Raw genomic sequence first — 18324 nt, 5'->3', positions numbered from 1 at the left:
CTCAGGGGCAGAGCCCCAGGACCAGCTGCTAGTGGGCATGCTGAGGGGAAGCAGAGTCCCAGGACCAGCTGCTCGTGGGCATGCTCAGGGGCAGCAGAGTCCCAGGTCCAGCTGCTGGTGCGCATGGTCAGGGGCAGAGTCCCAGGACCAGCTGCTAGTGGGCATGCTCAAGGGAAGCAGAGTCCCAGGACCAGCTGCTAGTGGGCATGCTCAGGGGCCCAGAGTCCCAGAACCAGCTGCTAGTGGGCATGCTCAGGGGCACAGAGTCCCAGGACCAGCTGCTCGTGGGCATGCTCAGGGGCTGCAGAGTCACAGGACCAGCTGCTGGTGGGCATGCTCAGGGGTAGAGTCCCAGGACCAGCTGCTAGTGGGCATGCTGAGGGGCAGAATCCCAGGTCCAGCTGCTAGTGGGCATGCTCAGGGGCAGAGTCCCAGAACCAGCTGCTAGTGGGCATGCTCAGGGGCAGAGTCCCAGGACCAGCTGCTAGTGGGCACGCTCAGGGGCAGCAGCGTCCCAGGACCAGCTGCTAGTGGGCATGCTCAGGGGAAGCAGAGTCCCAGGACCAGCTGCTGGTGCACATGCCCAAGGGAGCAGAGTCCCAGAACCAGCTCCTAGTGGGCATGTTCAGGGGAAGCAGAGTCCCAGGTCCAGCTGCAAGTGGGCATGCTCAGGGGCCCAGAGTCCCAGAACCAGCTGCTAGTGGGCATGCTCAGGGGCACAGAGTCCCAGGACCAGCTGCTAGTGGGCATGCTTAGGGGCACAGAGTCCCAGGACCAGCTGCTCGTGGGCATGCTCAGGGGCTGCAGAGTCCCAGGACCAGCTGCTAGTGGGCATGCACAGGGGCAGCGGAGTACCAGGACCAGCTGCTTGTGGGCATGCTCAGGGGTAGAGTCCCAGGACCAGCTGCTAGTGGACATGCTCAGGGGCAGAGTCCCCGAACCAGCTGCTAGTGGGCATGCTCAGGGGCAGAGTCCGAAGACCAGCTGCTAGTGCGCATGCGCAGGGGCCAGAGTCCAAGAACCAGCTGCTAATGGGCATGCTCAGGGGCAGCAGAGTCCCAGAAGCAGCTGCTAGTGGGCACGCTCAGGGGTAGCAGAGTCCCAGGACCAGCTACTAGTGGGCATGCTCAGGGGCAGAGTCCCAGGACCAGCTACTAGTGGGCATGCTCAGGGGCAGAGTCCCAGAACCAGCTGCTAGTGGACATGCTCAGGAGCAGCGGAGTCCCAGGACCAGCTGCTAGTGGGCATGCTCAGGGGCCCAGAATCCCAGGACCAGCTGCTAGTGGGCATGCTCAGGGGCAGAGTCCCAGGACCAGCTGCTAGTGCGCCTGCTCAGGGGCAGAGTCCCAGTACCAGCTGCTAGTGGGCATGCTCAGGGGCAGAGTCCCAGGACTGGCTGCTGGTGGGCATGCTCAGGGGCAGAGTCCCAGTACCAGCTGCTAGTGGGCATGCTCAGGGGCAGCAGAGTCCCAGGACCAGCTGCTAGTGGGCATGCTCAGGGGCAGAGCCCCAGGACCAGGTGCTAGTGGGCATGCTCAGGGGAAGCAGAGTCCCAGGACCAGCTGCTCATGGGCATGCTCAGGGGCAGCAGAGTCCCAGGACCAGCTGCTAGTGGGCATGCTCAGGGGTAGCAGAGTCCCAGGACCAGCTGCTAGTGCGCATGGTCAGGGGCAGAGTCCCAGGACCAGCTGCTAGTGGGCATGCTCAGGGGCACAGAGTCCCAGGACCAGCTGCTCGTGGGCATGCTCAGGGGCTGCAGAGTCACAGGACCAGCTGCTAGTGGGCATGCTCAGGGGCAGAGTCCCAGGACCAGCTGCTAGTGGGCATGCTGAGGGGCAGAATCCCAGGTCCAGCTGCTAGTGGGCATGCTCAGGGGCAGAGTCCCAGAACCAGCTGCTAGTGGGCATGCTCAGGGGCAGAGTCCCAGAACCAGCTGCTAGTGGGCATGCTCAGGGGCAGCGGAGTCCCAGGACCAGCTGCTAGTGAGCATGCTCAGGGGCATAGTCCCAGTCCCAGCTGCTAGTGCGCATGCTCGGGGGCGACACACTGCGTTAACGCTTGAAGAGTCGGAATTACCGGCGGAAAGCAAGTTTTCTCAGTTAGACGGACGAGTGGAGAGGGACGGGGAAATAAATGACGGTAAACACAAACCTGGGAGTTTTAGGGTCCCGGAAAGCGAACGGAGCGGATTCAGTCTCGCGGAGCGGGTTAGAGTTCCTCAGACACACGTGACCGGGGCCAGCGGCCCCACGGATGTCATCATCCCATAAACATGTGACGCGAGTCCACAGCCTGATTGACGGGAGCTTCCGACCAATAGGGAGTGAGTGGGCGGCGGGTCCTCCAATCAATCGGGGATCCCGAGGGGCGGGACTAGCGGCACCCAGTGGGCGGGGCTGGATGAGCGAGCCGGCGGCGGGTCCTCCAACCAATCGGGGAGCCCGAGGGGCGGGACTGGCGGCACCCAGTGGGCGGGGCTGGAGGATCGAGCCAGCGGCGGGTCCTCCAACCATTCGGGGAGCCCGAGGGGCGGGACTAGCGCCGGCTGATTGTCTGATCCGCAGGGCAGCGAGTTTCTCCAGTCCCTTGTTCAGGGCCCAGGGCCAGGGGAGGCTGTGGGCCTTTATTCCCCTCATTGGACACAAGGCTCATTGTCTCACAACACACTGGCTCAGGTTTTAATAGAGACTTTTTAAATTCATCAATAAAAGCAGATAATCTTCGTGGAACAAAATATTTAATATTTCGGAGTAAAAAAATTGTTATTTTCCTCTGTGGAATTGGTTAGTGTCAGACAATAACAACAACTTGTTTTTATATAACGTATTTAATGCAGTAAAATGTCCCAACACGCTTCACAGGAGCGTTATAAAACAAAATTTGACACCGGGTACAAACCAAGCATATTCCCATAAGGAGGAAAGATGGGGCGTCCAAAGCTCGAGCTCCCGATGACAAAGGATACAGAGGTTAGAATAAAACAGAAAAAGGAGGTTTACGACAAATGTCAGGTACAGAATACAGTCAAAAACCAGGAGAATACAGAGAGTGGGGGGAAATTGAAAAAGGATATATGAAAGAAAGACTTGCATTTATATAGCGCCTTTCACGACCACCAGACATCTCAAAGTCATTGTTGTAATGTGGGAAACACGGCAGCCAGTTTGTGCACAGCAAGCTCCCACAAACAGCAATGTGATAATAACCAGGTAATCTGTTTTTGTTATGTTGGTTGAGGGATAAATATTGGCCAGGACACCGGGGATAACTCCCCTACTCTTCTTCAAAATAGTGCCATGGGATCTTTTACATCCACCTGAGAGAGCAGACGGGGCCTCAGTTTAAAGTCTCATCAGAAAGACACCACCTCTGACAGTGCAGCACTCCCTCAGCACTGCACTAGAATGTCAGCCTAGCTTTATGTGCTCAAGTCCCTGGAGTGGGACGAGAACCCACAACCTTCTGACTGGCGAGAGTGCTACCCACTGAGCCACAGCTGACACAAGGGAGAAAATATGAGTAAAGATTAGTGGGTAATGTAAAAGGGAACCCAAAAATCTTTTATAAATGTATCAAAGGTAAAAGGATAGTTAAAGGAATGGTGGGGCCGATTAGGGACCAAATAGGAGCTCATCATACGGAGGCAGAGGGCGTGGCTGAGGTACTGAATGAGTACTTAGCATCTGTCTCCACAAAAGAAGAGGATGAAGTTAATGTCGCAATAGAGGAGGGGGGAGTAGAGAAATTGGATAAAAATGGATAGAAAGGAGGTGCTAAATAGGTTGTCATCACTCAAAGTTAACATGTCACCCGGACCAGATGTGATGCATCCTAGGTTGCTGAGGGAAGCTAGGGTGGAGATAGCAGAAGCTCCGACCACAATCTTTCAATCTCCCTCAGATATATGGGAGTGGTGACAGAGACTGGAGGATTGCAAATGTTACACCCTGTTTAAAAAAGGGGAGAGGGATAAACCTGGTAACTACAGGCCAATCAGTCTAATGTCAGTGGTGGGTGAACGACTAGAGACCATTGTCAAGGACAAAATTAATTCTCACTTGGAGAAGCATGGATTAATAAGGGGCAGCCAGTATGGATTTGTTAAAGGTAAATCATGTCTGATTAACCTGATTGAGTTCTCTGATGAAGTAACAGAGGGTTGATGAAGGTAGTGCAGTAGATGTTGTATATATGGACTTTCAAAAGGCATTTGATAAAATACCACATAAGAGACTTACTCTGAAAATAGAAGCACAGGGAATTAAAGGGCCGATGGTAATTTGGGTATATAATTGGCTAAGGGAGAGGAGGCAGTGAGCAGTGCTGAGGGATGTTTTTCTGACTGGAGGGAAGTATGCAGTGGGCTTCCCCAGGGGTTGGTATTAGGACCATTGCTTTTCTTGTTATATATAAATGACCTGGCCTTGGGTATAGGTGAACAATTTTGAAGTTTATGGATGATACAAAACTTGGCAACGTAGTAAATAGTGAGCATAGTAGTAGCAGACTTCAGAAGGACAGAGACAGACTGTGAAATGAGCAGACACAAGGCAGATAAAATTAAATGATAAGTGTGAAGTGATGCACTTTGGGAGAAACAACAGGGAGAGGCCGTATAATCTAAATGGGACTATTTTGAGGGGGTGCAAGAGCAGAGGGACCTGGGGGTCCATATTCACAAGTCTTTGAAAGTGCCACGGCAAGTTGGTGAGGCGGTTCAGAAAGCGTATGGGATACTTGGCTTTGTAAATAGTGCCATTGAATACAAAAACAAGGAAGTTACACTAAACCTTTACAAATCACTAGTTAGGAACAGAGGACAGGAGGAGGCCATTCGGCCCCTCGAGCCTGCCCCGCCATTCAATATGATCATGGCTGATCATCGAAGTTCAGTACCCGGTCCCTGCTTTCTCCCCATACCCCTTGATCCCTTTAGCCTTAAGAAATACCAATTCCTTCTTGAATATATTTAATGAATTGGCCTCTACTGCCTTCTGTGGTAGAGAATTCCACAGGTTCACCACTCTGTGGGTGAAGAAATTCCTCCTCATTTCTGTCCTTATCCTTAGACTGTGACCCCTGGTTCTGGATTCCCTGACCATCGGGAACATCCTCCCTGCATCTAGTCTGTCCAGTCCTGCCAGAATTTTATAAGTTTCAATGAGATCCCCTCTCATTCTTCTAAACTCCAGCAAGTACAAGCCCAATGGACCCAATCTCTCCTCATACGTCATTCCTGCCATCCCAGGTATCAGCCTGGTGAATCTTCGCTGAACTCCTTCCATGGCAAGAACGTCCTTCCTCAGATAAGGCAACCAAAACTGCACACAATACTCAAGATGTGGTCTCACCAAGGCCCTGTGCAACTGCAGCAAGACATCCCTGTTCCTGTACTCAAACCCTCTCGCTATAAAGGCCAACATACCATTTGCCTTCTTAACCGCCTGCTGCACCTGCATGCTTACCTTCAGCGACTGGTGCACAAGGACACCCAGGTCTCATTGCACTTCCCCTTCTCCCAATCTATTGCCATTCAGATAATAATCTGCCTTCCTGTTTTTGCCACCAAAGTGGATAACCTCACATTTATCCACGTTATATTGCATCTGCCATGCTTCTGCCCAATCACCCAACCTGTCCAAATCATCCTGTAGTTTCTCGGCATCCTCCTCACAGCAGACACGCCCACCCAGCTTTGTGTCGTCTGCAAATTTGGAGATATTACATCTAGTTCCCTTGTCTAGATCATTAATATATATTGTGAATAGCTGGGGTCCAAGGACCGATCCCTGCGGTACCCCACTAGACACTGCCTGCCACTCGGAAAAAGACCCGCTTATTCTAACTCTTTGCTTTCTATCTGCCAACCAGTTCTCTATCCAAGTCAATACCTTGCCCCCAATCCCATGTGCCTTAACTTTACATGCTAATCTCTTATGTGGGACCTTATCGAAAGCCTTCTGAAAGTCCAAATACACCACATCCACTGGTTCTCCCTTATCTATTTTACCAGTTACATCCTCAAAAAATTCCAGTAGATAAGTCAAGCACGATTTACCTTTTGTAAATCCATGTTGACTTTATCCGATCCTGTCACTGTTTTCCAAGTGCTCTGCTATTACATCTTTTATAATGGAGTCTAGCATTTTCCCCACTACCGATGTCAGGCTTACCGGTCTGTAATTCCCCGTTTTCTCTCTACCACCTATTTTAGCTACCCTCCAATCCATGGGAACTGTTCCAGATTCCATCGAATATTGGAAGATGATCAGCAATGCATCTACTATTTCTAGGGCCACTTCCTTAAGTACCCTAGGATGTAGATTATCAGGCTGATCTGTGACCTAACTCCATACACCCGCCTTTGGCCCATATCCCTTAATGCCTTTGGGTAACAAAAACCTATCAATGTCAGATTTAAAATTAACAATTGATCGAGCATCAATTGCCATTTGCGGAAGAGAGTTCCAAACTTCTACCACCCTTTGTGTGTAGAAGTGTTTTTGTTACCCAAAAGCATTAAGGGATATGGGCCAAAGGCGGGTGTATGGAGTTAGGTCACAGATCAGCCTGATAATCTACATCCTAGGGTACTTAAGGAAGTGGCCCTAGAAATAGTAGATGCATTGCGGGTCATCTTCCAATATTCGATGGAATCTGGAACAGTTCCCATGGATTGGAGGGTAGCTAAAAAAGGTGGTGGAGAGAAAACGGGGAATTACAGACCGGTAAGCCTGACATCGGTAGTGGGGAAAATGCTAGACTCCATTATAAAAGATGTAATAGCAGAGCACTTGGAAAACAGTAATGTGAATAAATGTGAGGTTATCCACTTTGGTGGCAAAAACAAGAAGGCAGTTTATTATTTGAATGGTAATAGATTGGGAGAAGGGGAAGTGCAAAGAGACCTGGGTGTTCTTGTACACCAGTCGCTGAAGGTAAGCATGCAGGTGCAGCAGGCGGTTAAGAAGGCAAATGGTATGTTGGCCTTCGTAGCAAGAGGGTTCGAGTACAAGAACAAGGATGTCTTGCTGCAGTTGTACAGGGCCTTGGTGAGACCGCACCTTGAGTATTGTGTGCAGTTTTGGTCGCCTTATCTGAGGAAGGATGCTCTTGCCATGGAGGGAGTGCAGCGAAGATTCACCAGGCTGATACCTGGGATGGCAGGAATGACGTATGAGGAGAGATTGTGTCGATTGGGCTTATACTCACTGGAGTTGAGAAGATTGAGAGGGGATCTCATCGAAACCTATAAAATTCTGTCAGGCCTGGACAGACTAGATGCAGGAAGGATGTTTCTGATGGCCGGGGAGTCCAGAACCAGGGGTCATTGTCTAAGGATAAGGGGTAAGCCATTTAGGACAGAGATGAGGAGGAATTTCTTCACCCAGAGAGTGGTGAACCTGTGGAATTCTCTGCCACAGAGGGTGGTGGAGGCCAGTTCATTAAGTATATTCAAGAAAGAGTTGGATATATTTCTTAAGGTTAAAGGGATCAAGGGATATGGAGAGAAGGCAGGGACAGGGTATTGAATTTGGATGATCAGCCATGATCTCATTGAATGGCGGAGCAGGCTCGAAGGGCCGAATGGCCTACTCCTGCTCCTATCTTCTATGTACCTATGTATCTAAGTGTTTCCTAATTTCACTCCTGAAAGGTCTGGCTCTAATTTTTAGACTATGCCCCCAGTCCTAGAATCCCCAACCAGCGGAAATAGTTTCTCTCTATCTACCCTATCTGTTCCCCTTAATATCCTGAAAACTTCGATCAGATGACCCCTTAACTTTCTAAATTCCAGGGAATACAACCCTAATTTGTGTAATCTCTCCTCGTAACTTAACCCTTGAAGTCCGGGTATCATTCTGGTAAACCTACGCTGCACTCCCTCCAAGGCCAATATATCCTTCCTAAGGTGTGGTGCCCAGAACTGCTCACAGTGCTCCAGGTGTGGTCTAACCAGGGTTTTGTACAGCTGCAGGGTTTTGGCCTCAGCTGGAGTCTTGTGTACAGTTCTGGGCACCACACTTTAGGAAGGATGTCAAGGCCTTGGAGAGGGTGCAGAGGAGGTTGACCAGGATGGTACCAGGGATGAGGGACTTCAGTTATGTGGAGAGATTGGAGAAGCTGGGATTGTTCCCCTTAGAGCAGAGAAGTTTAAGAGGAGACCTGATAGAAGTGTTCAAAATGATGAGGGGTTTTGATCGAGCAAGTAGGGAGAAACTGTTCACTCTGGCAAGTGGGTCGGTAACCAAAGGTCACAGATTTAAAATAGTTGCTAAAAGAACTAGAGGGAAATGAGGAGAATTGTTTTCACACAGAGGGTTGTAAAGATCTGGAACGCACCATCTGAAAGGATGCTGGAATCAGGTTCCACAGGAACTTTCAAACGGTAATTGGACATGTACTTGAAGAGGACTAGTTTGCAGAGTTCTGGGGATAAAGCTGGGGTTTGGGACTAAATTGGACAGCTCTTTCAAAGAGCCGGCACAGACACGATGGGCCGAATCACCTCCTTCTGTGCTGTTAGATTCTATGATCAGTGTGAAGATGCTGGTGACTCTTAAGGCTCTTCGAGCTTTTAAATCTCTTCCCACAGTCAGAACATTTAAAGGGTCTCTTGTCAGTGTGAACAAGCTGGTGTGACAGGAGGGTGGATGACTGAGTGAATCCCTTCCCACACACGGAGCAGGTGAACGGACCCTCACCAGTGTGGAGGAGCCGGTGTCTCTTCAGCTCCCAGGAGCTTTTAAAGCTCTTCCCACAATCAGAACAGTTAAATGGTCTCTCCCCAGTGTGAACAAGCTGGTGTCTCTTCAGCTCCTGGGGGCTTTTAAAGCTCTTCCCACAGTCAGAACATTTAAAGGGTCTCTCGTCAGCGTGAACAAGCTGGTGTGACAGGAGGGCGGATGACACAGTGAATCCCTTCCCACACATGGAGCAGGTGAACAGCCTCTCTGCAGTGTGAACTCGCTAGTGTTGCTTGAGCTCCCCAGGGATTTTAAAACTCTTTCCACACTCAGAACATTTAAAGGGTCTCTCATTCGTGTGAACTCGCTGGTGTCCCTTCAGCTCCCCAGGGCTTTTAAAGCTCTTCCCACAGTCAGAACAGTTAAATGGCCTCTCATCAGTGTGAACAAGCTGTTGTCTCAGCAGGGTGGAGGACTTCAAGAATCCCTTCCCACACACGGAGCAAGTGAACAGCCTCTCCGCAGTGGGAACAAGCTGGTGTCCCTTCAGATCCCCGGGGCTTTTAAAACGCTTCCCACAGTCAGGGCAGTTAAACGGCCTCTCATCAGTGTGAACAAGCTGGTGTGAAAGGAGGGTGGAGGACCGAGCGAATCCCTTCCCACACATGGAGCAGGTGAACGGTCTCTCCCCAGTGTGTAGGAGCCAGTGTCCCTTCAGTTCCTGGGGGCTTTTAAAGCTCTTCCCACAGTCAGAACATTTAAAGGATCTCTCGTCAGTGTGAACAAGCTGGTGTGTCTGCAGGTTGGATGACTCACTGAATCCCTTCTCACACATGGAGCAGGTGAATGGCCTCTCCCCAGTGTGGAGGCGCTGGTGTCTCTGCAGGTTGGCTGTCTGAGTGAATCCCTTCCCACAATCGGAGCAGGTGAACGCCCTCTCCCCAGTGTGAACTCGCTGGTGTTGCTTGAGCTCCCGGAGACTTTTAAAGCTCTTACCACAGTCAGGACAGTTAAAGGGTCTCACATCAGTGTGAACAAGCTGGTGTTTCTTCAGATCCCTGGGGCTTTTAAAGCTCTTCCCACAGTCAGAACACTGAAATAGTCTCTCCCCAGTGTGAACTCGCTGGTGTGTTTGCAGGTGAGATGAACAAACAAATCCCTTTCCACACACGGAGCAGGTGGACAGACTGTCCCTGGTGTGACTGTGCCATTGAACTTCCAATGCAGACGGGGAACTGAATCCCTTCCCGCCATCCCCACCTTTACCCGGTTTCTCCCCGGTGTGACGGTGCACGTGTCTCACCAGGTCAGGCAATTGGCTGAATCCGCGTCCACACACCGAACACGTGTGCGGTTTGTCATCGCTGCGATCGCTGCTTTCTCCTTCCATGTGCAAAGGCCGATGATATTCAGGTCCTGATGAATCGAGTGACTCTGTCAGATCTTGACGTGATGTTTGGTCTGAGCTTCCCGCCTGTAACTGCTCCACTTCTATAACCTTGTAAATTGAGATCAGAAAAGGATCAGAGGCAAACTGTTGTTTAATTTTCCCCTTTCCGAACCTAGGGGCAGTGAAGCTGATTTGCAGGCTCCAGCTGCTACACAGGTTGGTTGAAAGGATCAGCAGTAATGGCGGCTGTAATACCCACAAGCTCCCGTGCTCCAGAAAGTACTCTGTTGACACTGAGTCCCGCGCATGTGCTCATGGCCCCCGCGCTCTCCCTCCTGCTCTACAATTGCCCGTCCCGATCGGTCCGCAACGCGCATGCTCATCACACAAAACCCCGCGGTTGGAACACCGGCCGCGCATGCGGAGCCGCAACATCTGGTACTGGTGCGCGGCTCAGGTGGGGGCGAGTCGTTGTTTTGCCTCAGCCGCCAGGGAGGTGCACATGTGCAGGACGACCCAACATTCTTCCTGTCAGCAATCACTCCCTCGTTTCTTTAATAAAAACAGAAACTACTGGAAATACTCAGCAGGTCAGGCAGCATCTGTGGAGACAGAAACAGAGTTAATGTTTCAGGTCGAAGACCTTTCATCAGAACTGCTTGCTCTTTAGTGTCAGACAGTGGCTCAGTGGGTAGCACTCTCGCCTCTGAGTTCAAAGAAAGTTGTGGGTTCAAGTCCCGCTCCAGAGACTTGAGCACAAAAATGCAGTCTGACACTCCAGTGCAGTGTTGAGAGAGTGTGGCACTGTTGGAGGTGTCGTTTTTTGGATGAGATGTTAAACTGAGGCCCTGTCTGCTCTCTCAGGTGGATATAAAAGATCCCATGGCACTATTTCGAGAAAGACAGGCTTGCATTTATATGGTGCCTTTCACGACCAGCAGATGTCTTGAAGTGCTTTACAGCCAATGAGGTACTATTGTACTATTGGAGTGTAGTTACTGTTGTAATGTGGGAAAGAGCAGGGGAATTATCCCCCGGTGTCCTAGCCAATGTTTATCCCTCAATTAACACAACAAAAAGATAGATTATCTGGTCATTATCACATTGCTGTTTGTGGGAGCTTGCGGTGCGCTTACTGACTTCCGTGGTTCCTACGCCAGAACCAGGGGTCACAGTCTAAGGATAAGGGGTAGGCCATTTAGGACAGAGATGAGGAGGAATTTCTTCACCCAGAGAGTGGTGAACCTGTGGAATTCTCTACCACAGAAAGCTGTGGAGGCCAGTTCATTAAATATATTCAAGAAGGAGTTGGATATATTTCTTAAGGCTAAAGGGATCAAGGGATATGGGGAGAAGGCAGGGACAGGGTACTGAATTTGGATGATCAGCCATGATCTCATTGAATGGCGGAGCAGGCTTGAGGGGCCGAATGGCCTACTCCTGCTCCTATCTTCTCTGTTTCTTTGTTTACATTATAACAGTAACTGCACTTCAAAAAGTACTTCATTGGCTGTAAAGCGCTTTGGGACATCCGGTGGTGGTGAAAGGCGCTATATAAATGCAAGTCTTTCTTTCTTCACTGGTCTCACCAGCGACCTCTTCTGGCTGCTGGCTGATTGACAGCCATGAGTCCGGCACAGCGACCCCTGCCGGTCACCAAGGGTAATAACCGCGCATTCCCAGAGGAGACCAACCCCCTCCCCCACTCGGAGCTACGCCTGCGCACTCGGATCCTGCCGGACAAAGTCGGCGCGGGGCATTCCGGGAAAGGCCTTGGTGTCGGTTCCAGAGTCGCGATCGGTGACGCAAAGTGTGTTTTCTTCGCTCCGATTGGGTGGAGAATCGCGCGGGGTGGAGCGGGAGAGAATAGAGAGAAATAGAAAAACCTCAGAGTCCGCGAGGCCCCGGACCGAGCGGCGGCAGTTGGACAGTGCACGTGATCTCCTCGGGGACACGTGATCCGGGCCCGCGGCCTGATTGACGGGAGCTTCCGACCAATAGGGAGCGAGCGGGGCGGGGCTGGAGGAGGCTGTGGGCTTTTATTCCCCGCATTGGACACAAGGCTCTTTGTCTCAGGCATAGGATGACGTCGCACTGAAACTTTCCTCCCTCCTTTACAAAGATGGCTGCCGTTAACCTGGGCCTGTATATGTTCCGATGTAGTCCTCCCACCACTGGGAGCGACAGTGATGCGTTCGTGCGACATAGCTCTACCGCGCAGACGCAGTGCCGCTCCCTTTCCTCCCTCCCGCGCAGGCGCAGTGCCGCTCCCCTGCCCTACGGCGCAGGCGCAGTGCCGCTCCCTTTCCTCTCTCTCCCGCGCAGGTGCAGTACCGCTCCCTTTCTCCCGCGCAGGCGCAGTGCCGCTCCCTTTCTCCCTCTACTGCGCAGGTGCAGTGCCGCTCCCCTGCCCTCCCGCGCAGGCGCTGTGCCGCTCCCCTGCCCTCCAGCGCAGGCGCAGTGCCGCTCCCTTTCTCCCACTCCTGCGCAGGTGCAGTGCCGCTCCCCTGCCCTCCGGCGCAGGCGCAGTGCCGCTCCCCTGCCCTCCGGCACAGGCGCAGTGCCGCTCCCCTGCCCTCCGGCGCAGGCGCAGTGCCGCTCCCCTGCCCTCCGGCGCAGGCGCAGTGCCGCTCCCCTGCCCTCCGGCGCAGGCGCAGTGCCGCTCCCCTGCTGTGTGCTGGGCCGGGCGGCGCGGGTTGATCGGTGAGTGAGGGTCAGACACAGGCTGGTTGCCCGGGTTACAGGGCTCGCTCTGTGACTGAGCGAACTCGGCCCGACAGCGGCTGCTCAGTCCCGAGTTTAGATCACAGCGAGGGAGGCTCACAGGGTCACCTCTCCGGGCAGTAACTCCGCACAGAAAATGGCGCATTTCCGCCCAGAGCAGTGAAAATGGGGGAGTCTCAGGAGGCCGGAAATTTACTGTGAGCAAAATCTCCAAACTAAACACACAGCCCCGCAACTGGGGATCTGAGCAAAGGCACAAAATCAAACAAATACTCCGCCTTCGCATTGGATTATTAGTAAGCAGATTAAAAGTCTACATTACATTATTTCACGCTTTCAATATTGTTCTTATTTTCTGCTTTGCCACAATTAGATCTCCCGGTGAATGATGGTGTGATTGACGAAGGTGCTCAGCTCAAAGTAAACAGGGATTGTCGACTGGGGAACAACAGCCGGTTAACCAGCACAGGATTGTGAGCACCAACTGGAGAGAACCCTTCTGATTCAAAGAGCTTCCAGAGATCGACTGGGGAGAAAGGTCAGAGAGAGTCCCATTGACTCAGATACACACTGGTCCCAGAGATGGACTGGGGAGAAAGGTCAGAGAGAGTCCCATTGACTCAGATACACACTGGTCCTGGAGATGGACTGGGGAGAAAGGTCAGAGAGAGTCCTATTAAGAACATAAGCAGGAGTAGGCCATACGGCCCCTCGGGCCTGCTCCGCCATTCAGTAGGATCATGGCTGACCCGAACCTAGACTCACGTCCACTTCCCTGCCCTCTCCCCGTAACCTCTAATTCCCTTATCTGTTAGGAAAATGTCTACGTTTTAAATTTATTTAATGTCGCAGCTTCCACAGCTCTCTGAGGTAGCAAATTCCATAGATTTACTACCCTCTCAGTGAAGAAGTTTCTCCTCATCTCAGTTTTGAAAGGGCAGCCCCTTATTCTAAGATTATGCCCCCTAGTTCTAGTCTCACCCATCAGTGGAAACATCCTCACTGCATCCACCCGATTAAGCCCCCTCACAATCTTATATGTTTCGATAAGATCGCCTCTCATTCTTCTGAACTCCAATGAGTACAGTCCCAATCTACTCAACCTTTCCTCATAAGTCAACTCCCTCATCTCCGGAATCAACCAAGTGAACCTTCTCTGAACCGCCTCAAGAGCAAGTATATCTTTTCTTAAATATGGAAACCAAAACTGCACGCAGTATTCCAGGTGTGGCCTCACCAATACCCTGCATAATTGCAGCAAGACTTCCCTGTTTTTATACTCCATCCCCCTTGCAATAAAAGCCAAGATTCCATTGGCCTTCCTGATCACCTGCTGCACCTGCATACTAACTTTTTGTGTTTCATGCACCAGGACCCCCCGATCCCTTTGTACTGTAGCACTTTGCAGTTTCTCTCCATTTAGATAATAACTTGCTCTTTGATTTTTTCTGCCAAAGTGCATAACCTCACACTTTCCAACATTATATTGCATCTGCCAAATCTCTGCCCACTACCTTAGCCTGTCTATGTCCCTTTTGCAGGTTTTTTATGTCCTCCTCACTCACTGCTTTCCCTCCCATCTTTGTATTGTCAGCAAACTTGGATATGTTGCACTCGGTCCCTTCCTCCAAATCGTTAATATAGATTGTAAAGAGTTGGGGTCCCAGCACTGACCCCTGCAGAATACCACTAGTTATTGATTGCCAGCCCGAGAACGAACCATTTATCCCAACTCTTCGTTTTCTGTTAGATAGCCAATCTTCCACCCATGCCAGTATATTACCCCCAATCCCGTGATTTTTTATCTTGATCAGTAATCTTTTGTGTGGAACCTTGTCAAATGCCTTTTGGAAGTCCAAATACACTACATCCACTGGTTCCCCTTTATCCACCCTGTATGTTACATCCTCAAAGAATTTGAGCAAATTTGTCAAACATGACTTCCCCTTCGTAAAACCATGCTGACTCTGTCCTATTAAATTATGTTTATCCAAATGCTCTGTTACTGTTTCCTTAACAATGGACTCCAACATTTTGCCAACCACAGATGTTAGGCTAACTGGTCTATAGTTTCCAGCCTTTTTGTCTACTTCCCTTCTTAAATAAGGGTGTTACATTAGCAGTTTTCCAATCTGCCGGGACCTTTCCTGAGTCCAGGGAATTCTGGAAAATGATCACCAATGCATCCACAATCCCTACCGCCACTTCTCTCAAGACCCTAGGATGTAGGCCATCAGGTCCGGGGGATTTATCGGCCTGAAGTCCCATTATTTTACTGAGTACCATCTCCTTAGTGATTTTAATCGTGTTTAGCTCCTGCCCCCGCATTGCCCCCTGTTTGTCCTGTGTTGGGATATTTTTAGTGTCCTCTACTGTAAAGACTGATATAAAATATTTGTTTAGCGTCTTTGCCATCTCCATGTTCCCCACCACTAGTTTCCCGGTCCCATCCTCTAAGGGACCAACGTTCACTTTAGCCACCCTTTTTCTTTTTATATAGCTGTAGAAACTCTTGCTATCTGTTTTTATATTTTTTGCCAGTTTACTTTCATAATCTATCTTCCCTTTCTTAATTAATCTTTGTTATTGTTTGCTGGCTTTTAAATGCTTCCCAATCTTCTATCCTCCCACTAGATTTGGCTACTTTATATGCCCTTGTTTTCAGTCGGATACCATCCTTTATTACTTTACTAAGCCATGGATGGCTGTCTTTTCTTTTACTCCCCTTTTTCCTCAGTGGAATATATTTATCTTGAAAGATGTGAAATGTCTCCTTGAATGTAGACCACTGCTCTTGTACCGTCTTACACTTCAATCTGTTTTCCCAGTCCACTTTAGTCAATTCTACTCTCATACCTTCATAGTCTCCTTTATTTAAGCTTAGCATGTTGGTTTGAGTTCCAACTCTCTCACCCTCAAACTGAATTTGGAATTCAACCATATTATGGTCACTCAGTCCAAGGGGATCCTTTACTAGGACATTTTTTATTAATCCTGTCTCATTACACAGGACCAGATCTAAGATTGCCTGCCCCCTGGTTGGTTCAGTTACATACTGCTCAAGGAACCCGTCCCTAATACACTCTATGAACTCTTCCTCAATGCTGCCATGCCCAATTTGATTAGTCCAGTCAATATGAAAGTTAAAATCCCCCATGATTATAGCTGTTCCCTTATTACAAGCCCCAACTATTTCCTGATTTATACTCCGACCAACAGAGTTGCAACTGTTCGGAGGCCTATAGACTACGCCCACTAGTGACTGTTTCCCCTTATTATTCCTTATCTCCACCCAAACTGTTTCACTATCCTGATCCTTTGACCCAATATCATTTCTGACTATTGCAGTGATTCCATCCTTGATTAACATAGCAACCCCGCCTCGCTTTCCTTCCTGTCTGTCCTTCCTAATTGTCAAATACCCTTGTATGTTTAGTTCCCAGTCATGATTATCTTGCAGCCATGTTTCCGTAATGGCCACCAGATCATACCCATGTGTAGTTATTTGCACCGTCAACTCGTCAATTTTGTTACGAATGCTGCATGCATTCAGATAAAGAACTTTCAAATATGTTTTCTGACAATTTATTCCTGCTTTTACCCCTTTTACTACTTTACCTTTTTCATTATACATTCTGTCCCTTCCTGACACGCTCTGGTTTTTAATTCCCCCACTGCTACCTTGCTCTATTGCCTTCTCTGCTGTCATTTTTATTTTTCGCTCTCTTAAAACCTCCCCCCCACTAATTAGTTTAAAGCCCTCTCTACAGCCCTAGTTATTCGATTCGCCAGGATTCTAGTCCCAGCACTGGCCAAGTGAAGTCCGTCCCAACGGAACAGCTCTCTCCTGTCCCAGTACTGATGCCAGTGTCCCAGGAAGCAAAACCCATTTCTCCCACACCAGTCTTTGAGCCACGCATTTAACTCTCTGATTTTATTTACCCTAGCCAAATTTGCACGTGGCTCAGGTAGTAATCCAGAGATTATTACCCTTGTGGTTCTGCTTTTTAATTTGGCCCCTAGCTGCTCAAAGTCCCTCAGCAGAACCTCCTTCCTTGTCCTATCTATGTCGTTGGTACCAACATGGACCACGACAACTGGATCCTCCCCCTCCCACTCCAAGTTTCTCTCTAGCCCAGAGGAGATGTCCTTAACCCTGGCACCGGGCAGGCAACACAGCCTTCGGGACTCTTGCTCTCGGCTGCAAAGAACTCTTATCTATCCCCCTAACGATACTATCCCCTACCACTACAACATTTCTTTTAACTCCCCCCACTTGAATGGCCCCCTGCTCCACGGTGCTGTGGCCAGATTGCTCATCCTCCCCGCAGTCCCTGTTCCCATCCTCACAGGGAGTAACAGCCTCAAACCTGTTGGACAAGAGCAAGGGCTGCGGCTCCTCCAACACTACCTCCTGGATCCCCGTACCTGCCTCACTTCTAGTCACACCATCCTGACCCTGGCCACGGACTACATCTGAATTAATTAATCTAATTGGTGTGACTACTTCCTGATACACAGAGTCCAGGTAACTCTCCCCCTCCCTGATGTGTCTCAGTGTTTGAAGCTCGAACTCCAGCTCTTCAACACAGAGCCGGAATTCATCGAGCAGCCAACACTTACTGCAAATGTGATCACCGTGAGCATCAATGGTGTCCACCAGCTCCCACATATTGCAGCAGCAACACATCACCTGATCTCCCATTCTATGTAATTAATTAAATTTATTAATATTATTCTTAAATACACTCTGCCCCGATTGTAGATGATGAATATCACACCTTAGAAATTATAAACCAAAGGGATTTAAGCTTAAAAAGGGAGAAATACTTACCAACCAATCACTTGCCCGCTTTCTGGTGATGTCACACTTGGATTACTTTTTACCTCCTTCCCTCCGAGTTCCGAGGCCTTACCTGGTCTCTGGGGCCTTTTATAGCTCCGCTCTGCCGCTCGAGATTCCCGCCGACGCTGTGGGGCCTTACCTGGTCTCTGGGGCCTTTTATAGCTCCGCTCTGCCGCTCGAGATTCCCGCCGACGCTGTGGGGCCTTACCTGGTCTCTGGGGCCTTTTATAGCCCTGCTCTACCGCTCGAGTTTACCGCCGACGGTGTGAGGCCTTACCTGGTCTCTGGGGCCTTTTATAGCCCCGCTCTGCCGCTCGAGATTCCCGCCGACGCTGTGAGACCTTACCTGGGTCTCTGGGGCCTTTTATAGCCCCGCTCTGCCGCTCGAGATTCCCGTCGACGCTGTGAGGCCTTACCTGGTCTCTGGGGCCTTTTATAGCCCCGCTCTGCCGCTCGAGATTCCCGCCGACGCTGTGAGGCCTTACCTGGTCTCTGGGGCCTTTTATAGCCCCGCTCTGCCGCTCGAGATTCCCGCCGACGGTGTGAGGCCTTACCTGGTCTCTGGGGCCTTTTATAGCCCCGCTCTACCGCTCGGGATTCCCGCCGACGCTGTGAGGCCTTACCTGGTCTCTGGGGCCTTTTATAGCCCCGCTCTGCCGCTCGAGTTTCCCGCCGAC

At 50.4% G+C, this 18324-nt stretch overlaps 1 pseudogene across 1 annotated transcript in view; it reads right to left on the bottom strand.

Annotated features, from left to right (window-relative positions):
* LOC147093380 (uncharacterized) overlaps window positions 1–2232 on the bottom strand; it is a 91921-nt pseudogene extending 89689 nt beyond the window's left edge. Inside the window, exon 1 of the transcript XR_015074697.1 lies at window positions 2152–2232. The product of XR_015074697.1 is annotated as an uncharacterized LOC147093380 (transcript). The remainder of the gene's footprint in view (window positions 1–2151) is intronic.
* Between the last annotated feature and the right edge of the window lie 16092 nt (window positions 2233–18324).

This window comes from Somniosus microcephalus, unplaced genomic scaffold, assembly GCF_052327205.1.
Source record: "Somniosus microcephalus isolate GS21.2 unplaced genomic scaffold, FLI_Smic_1.0 unresolved_chr1, whole genome shotgun sequence".
Lineage (NCBI taxonomy): Eukaryota > Metazoa > Chordata > Chondrichthyes > Squaliformes > Somniosidae > Somniosus > Somniosus microcephalus.
Note: the sequence above shows the minus strand (reverse complement) of the source record. Positions and strands in the feature narration are given on the sequence as shown.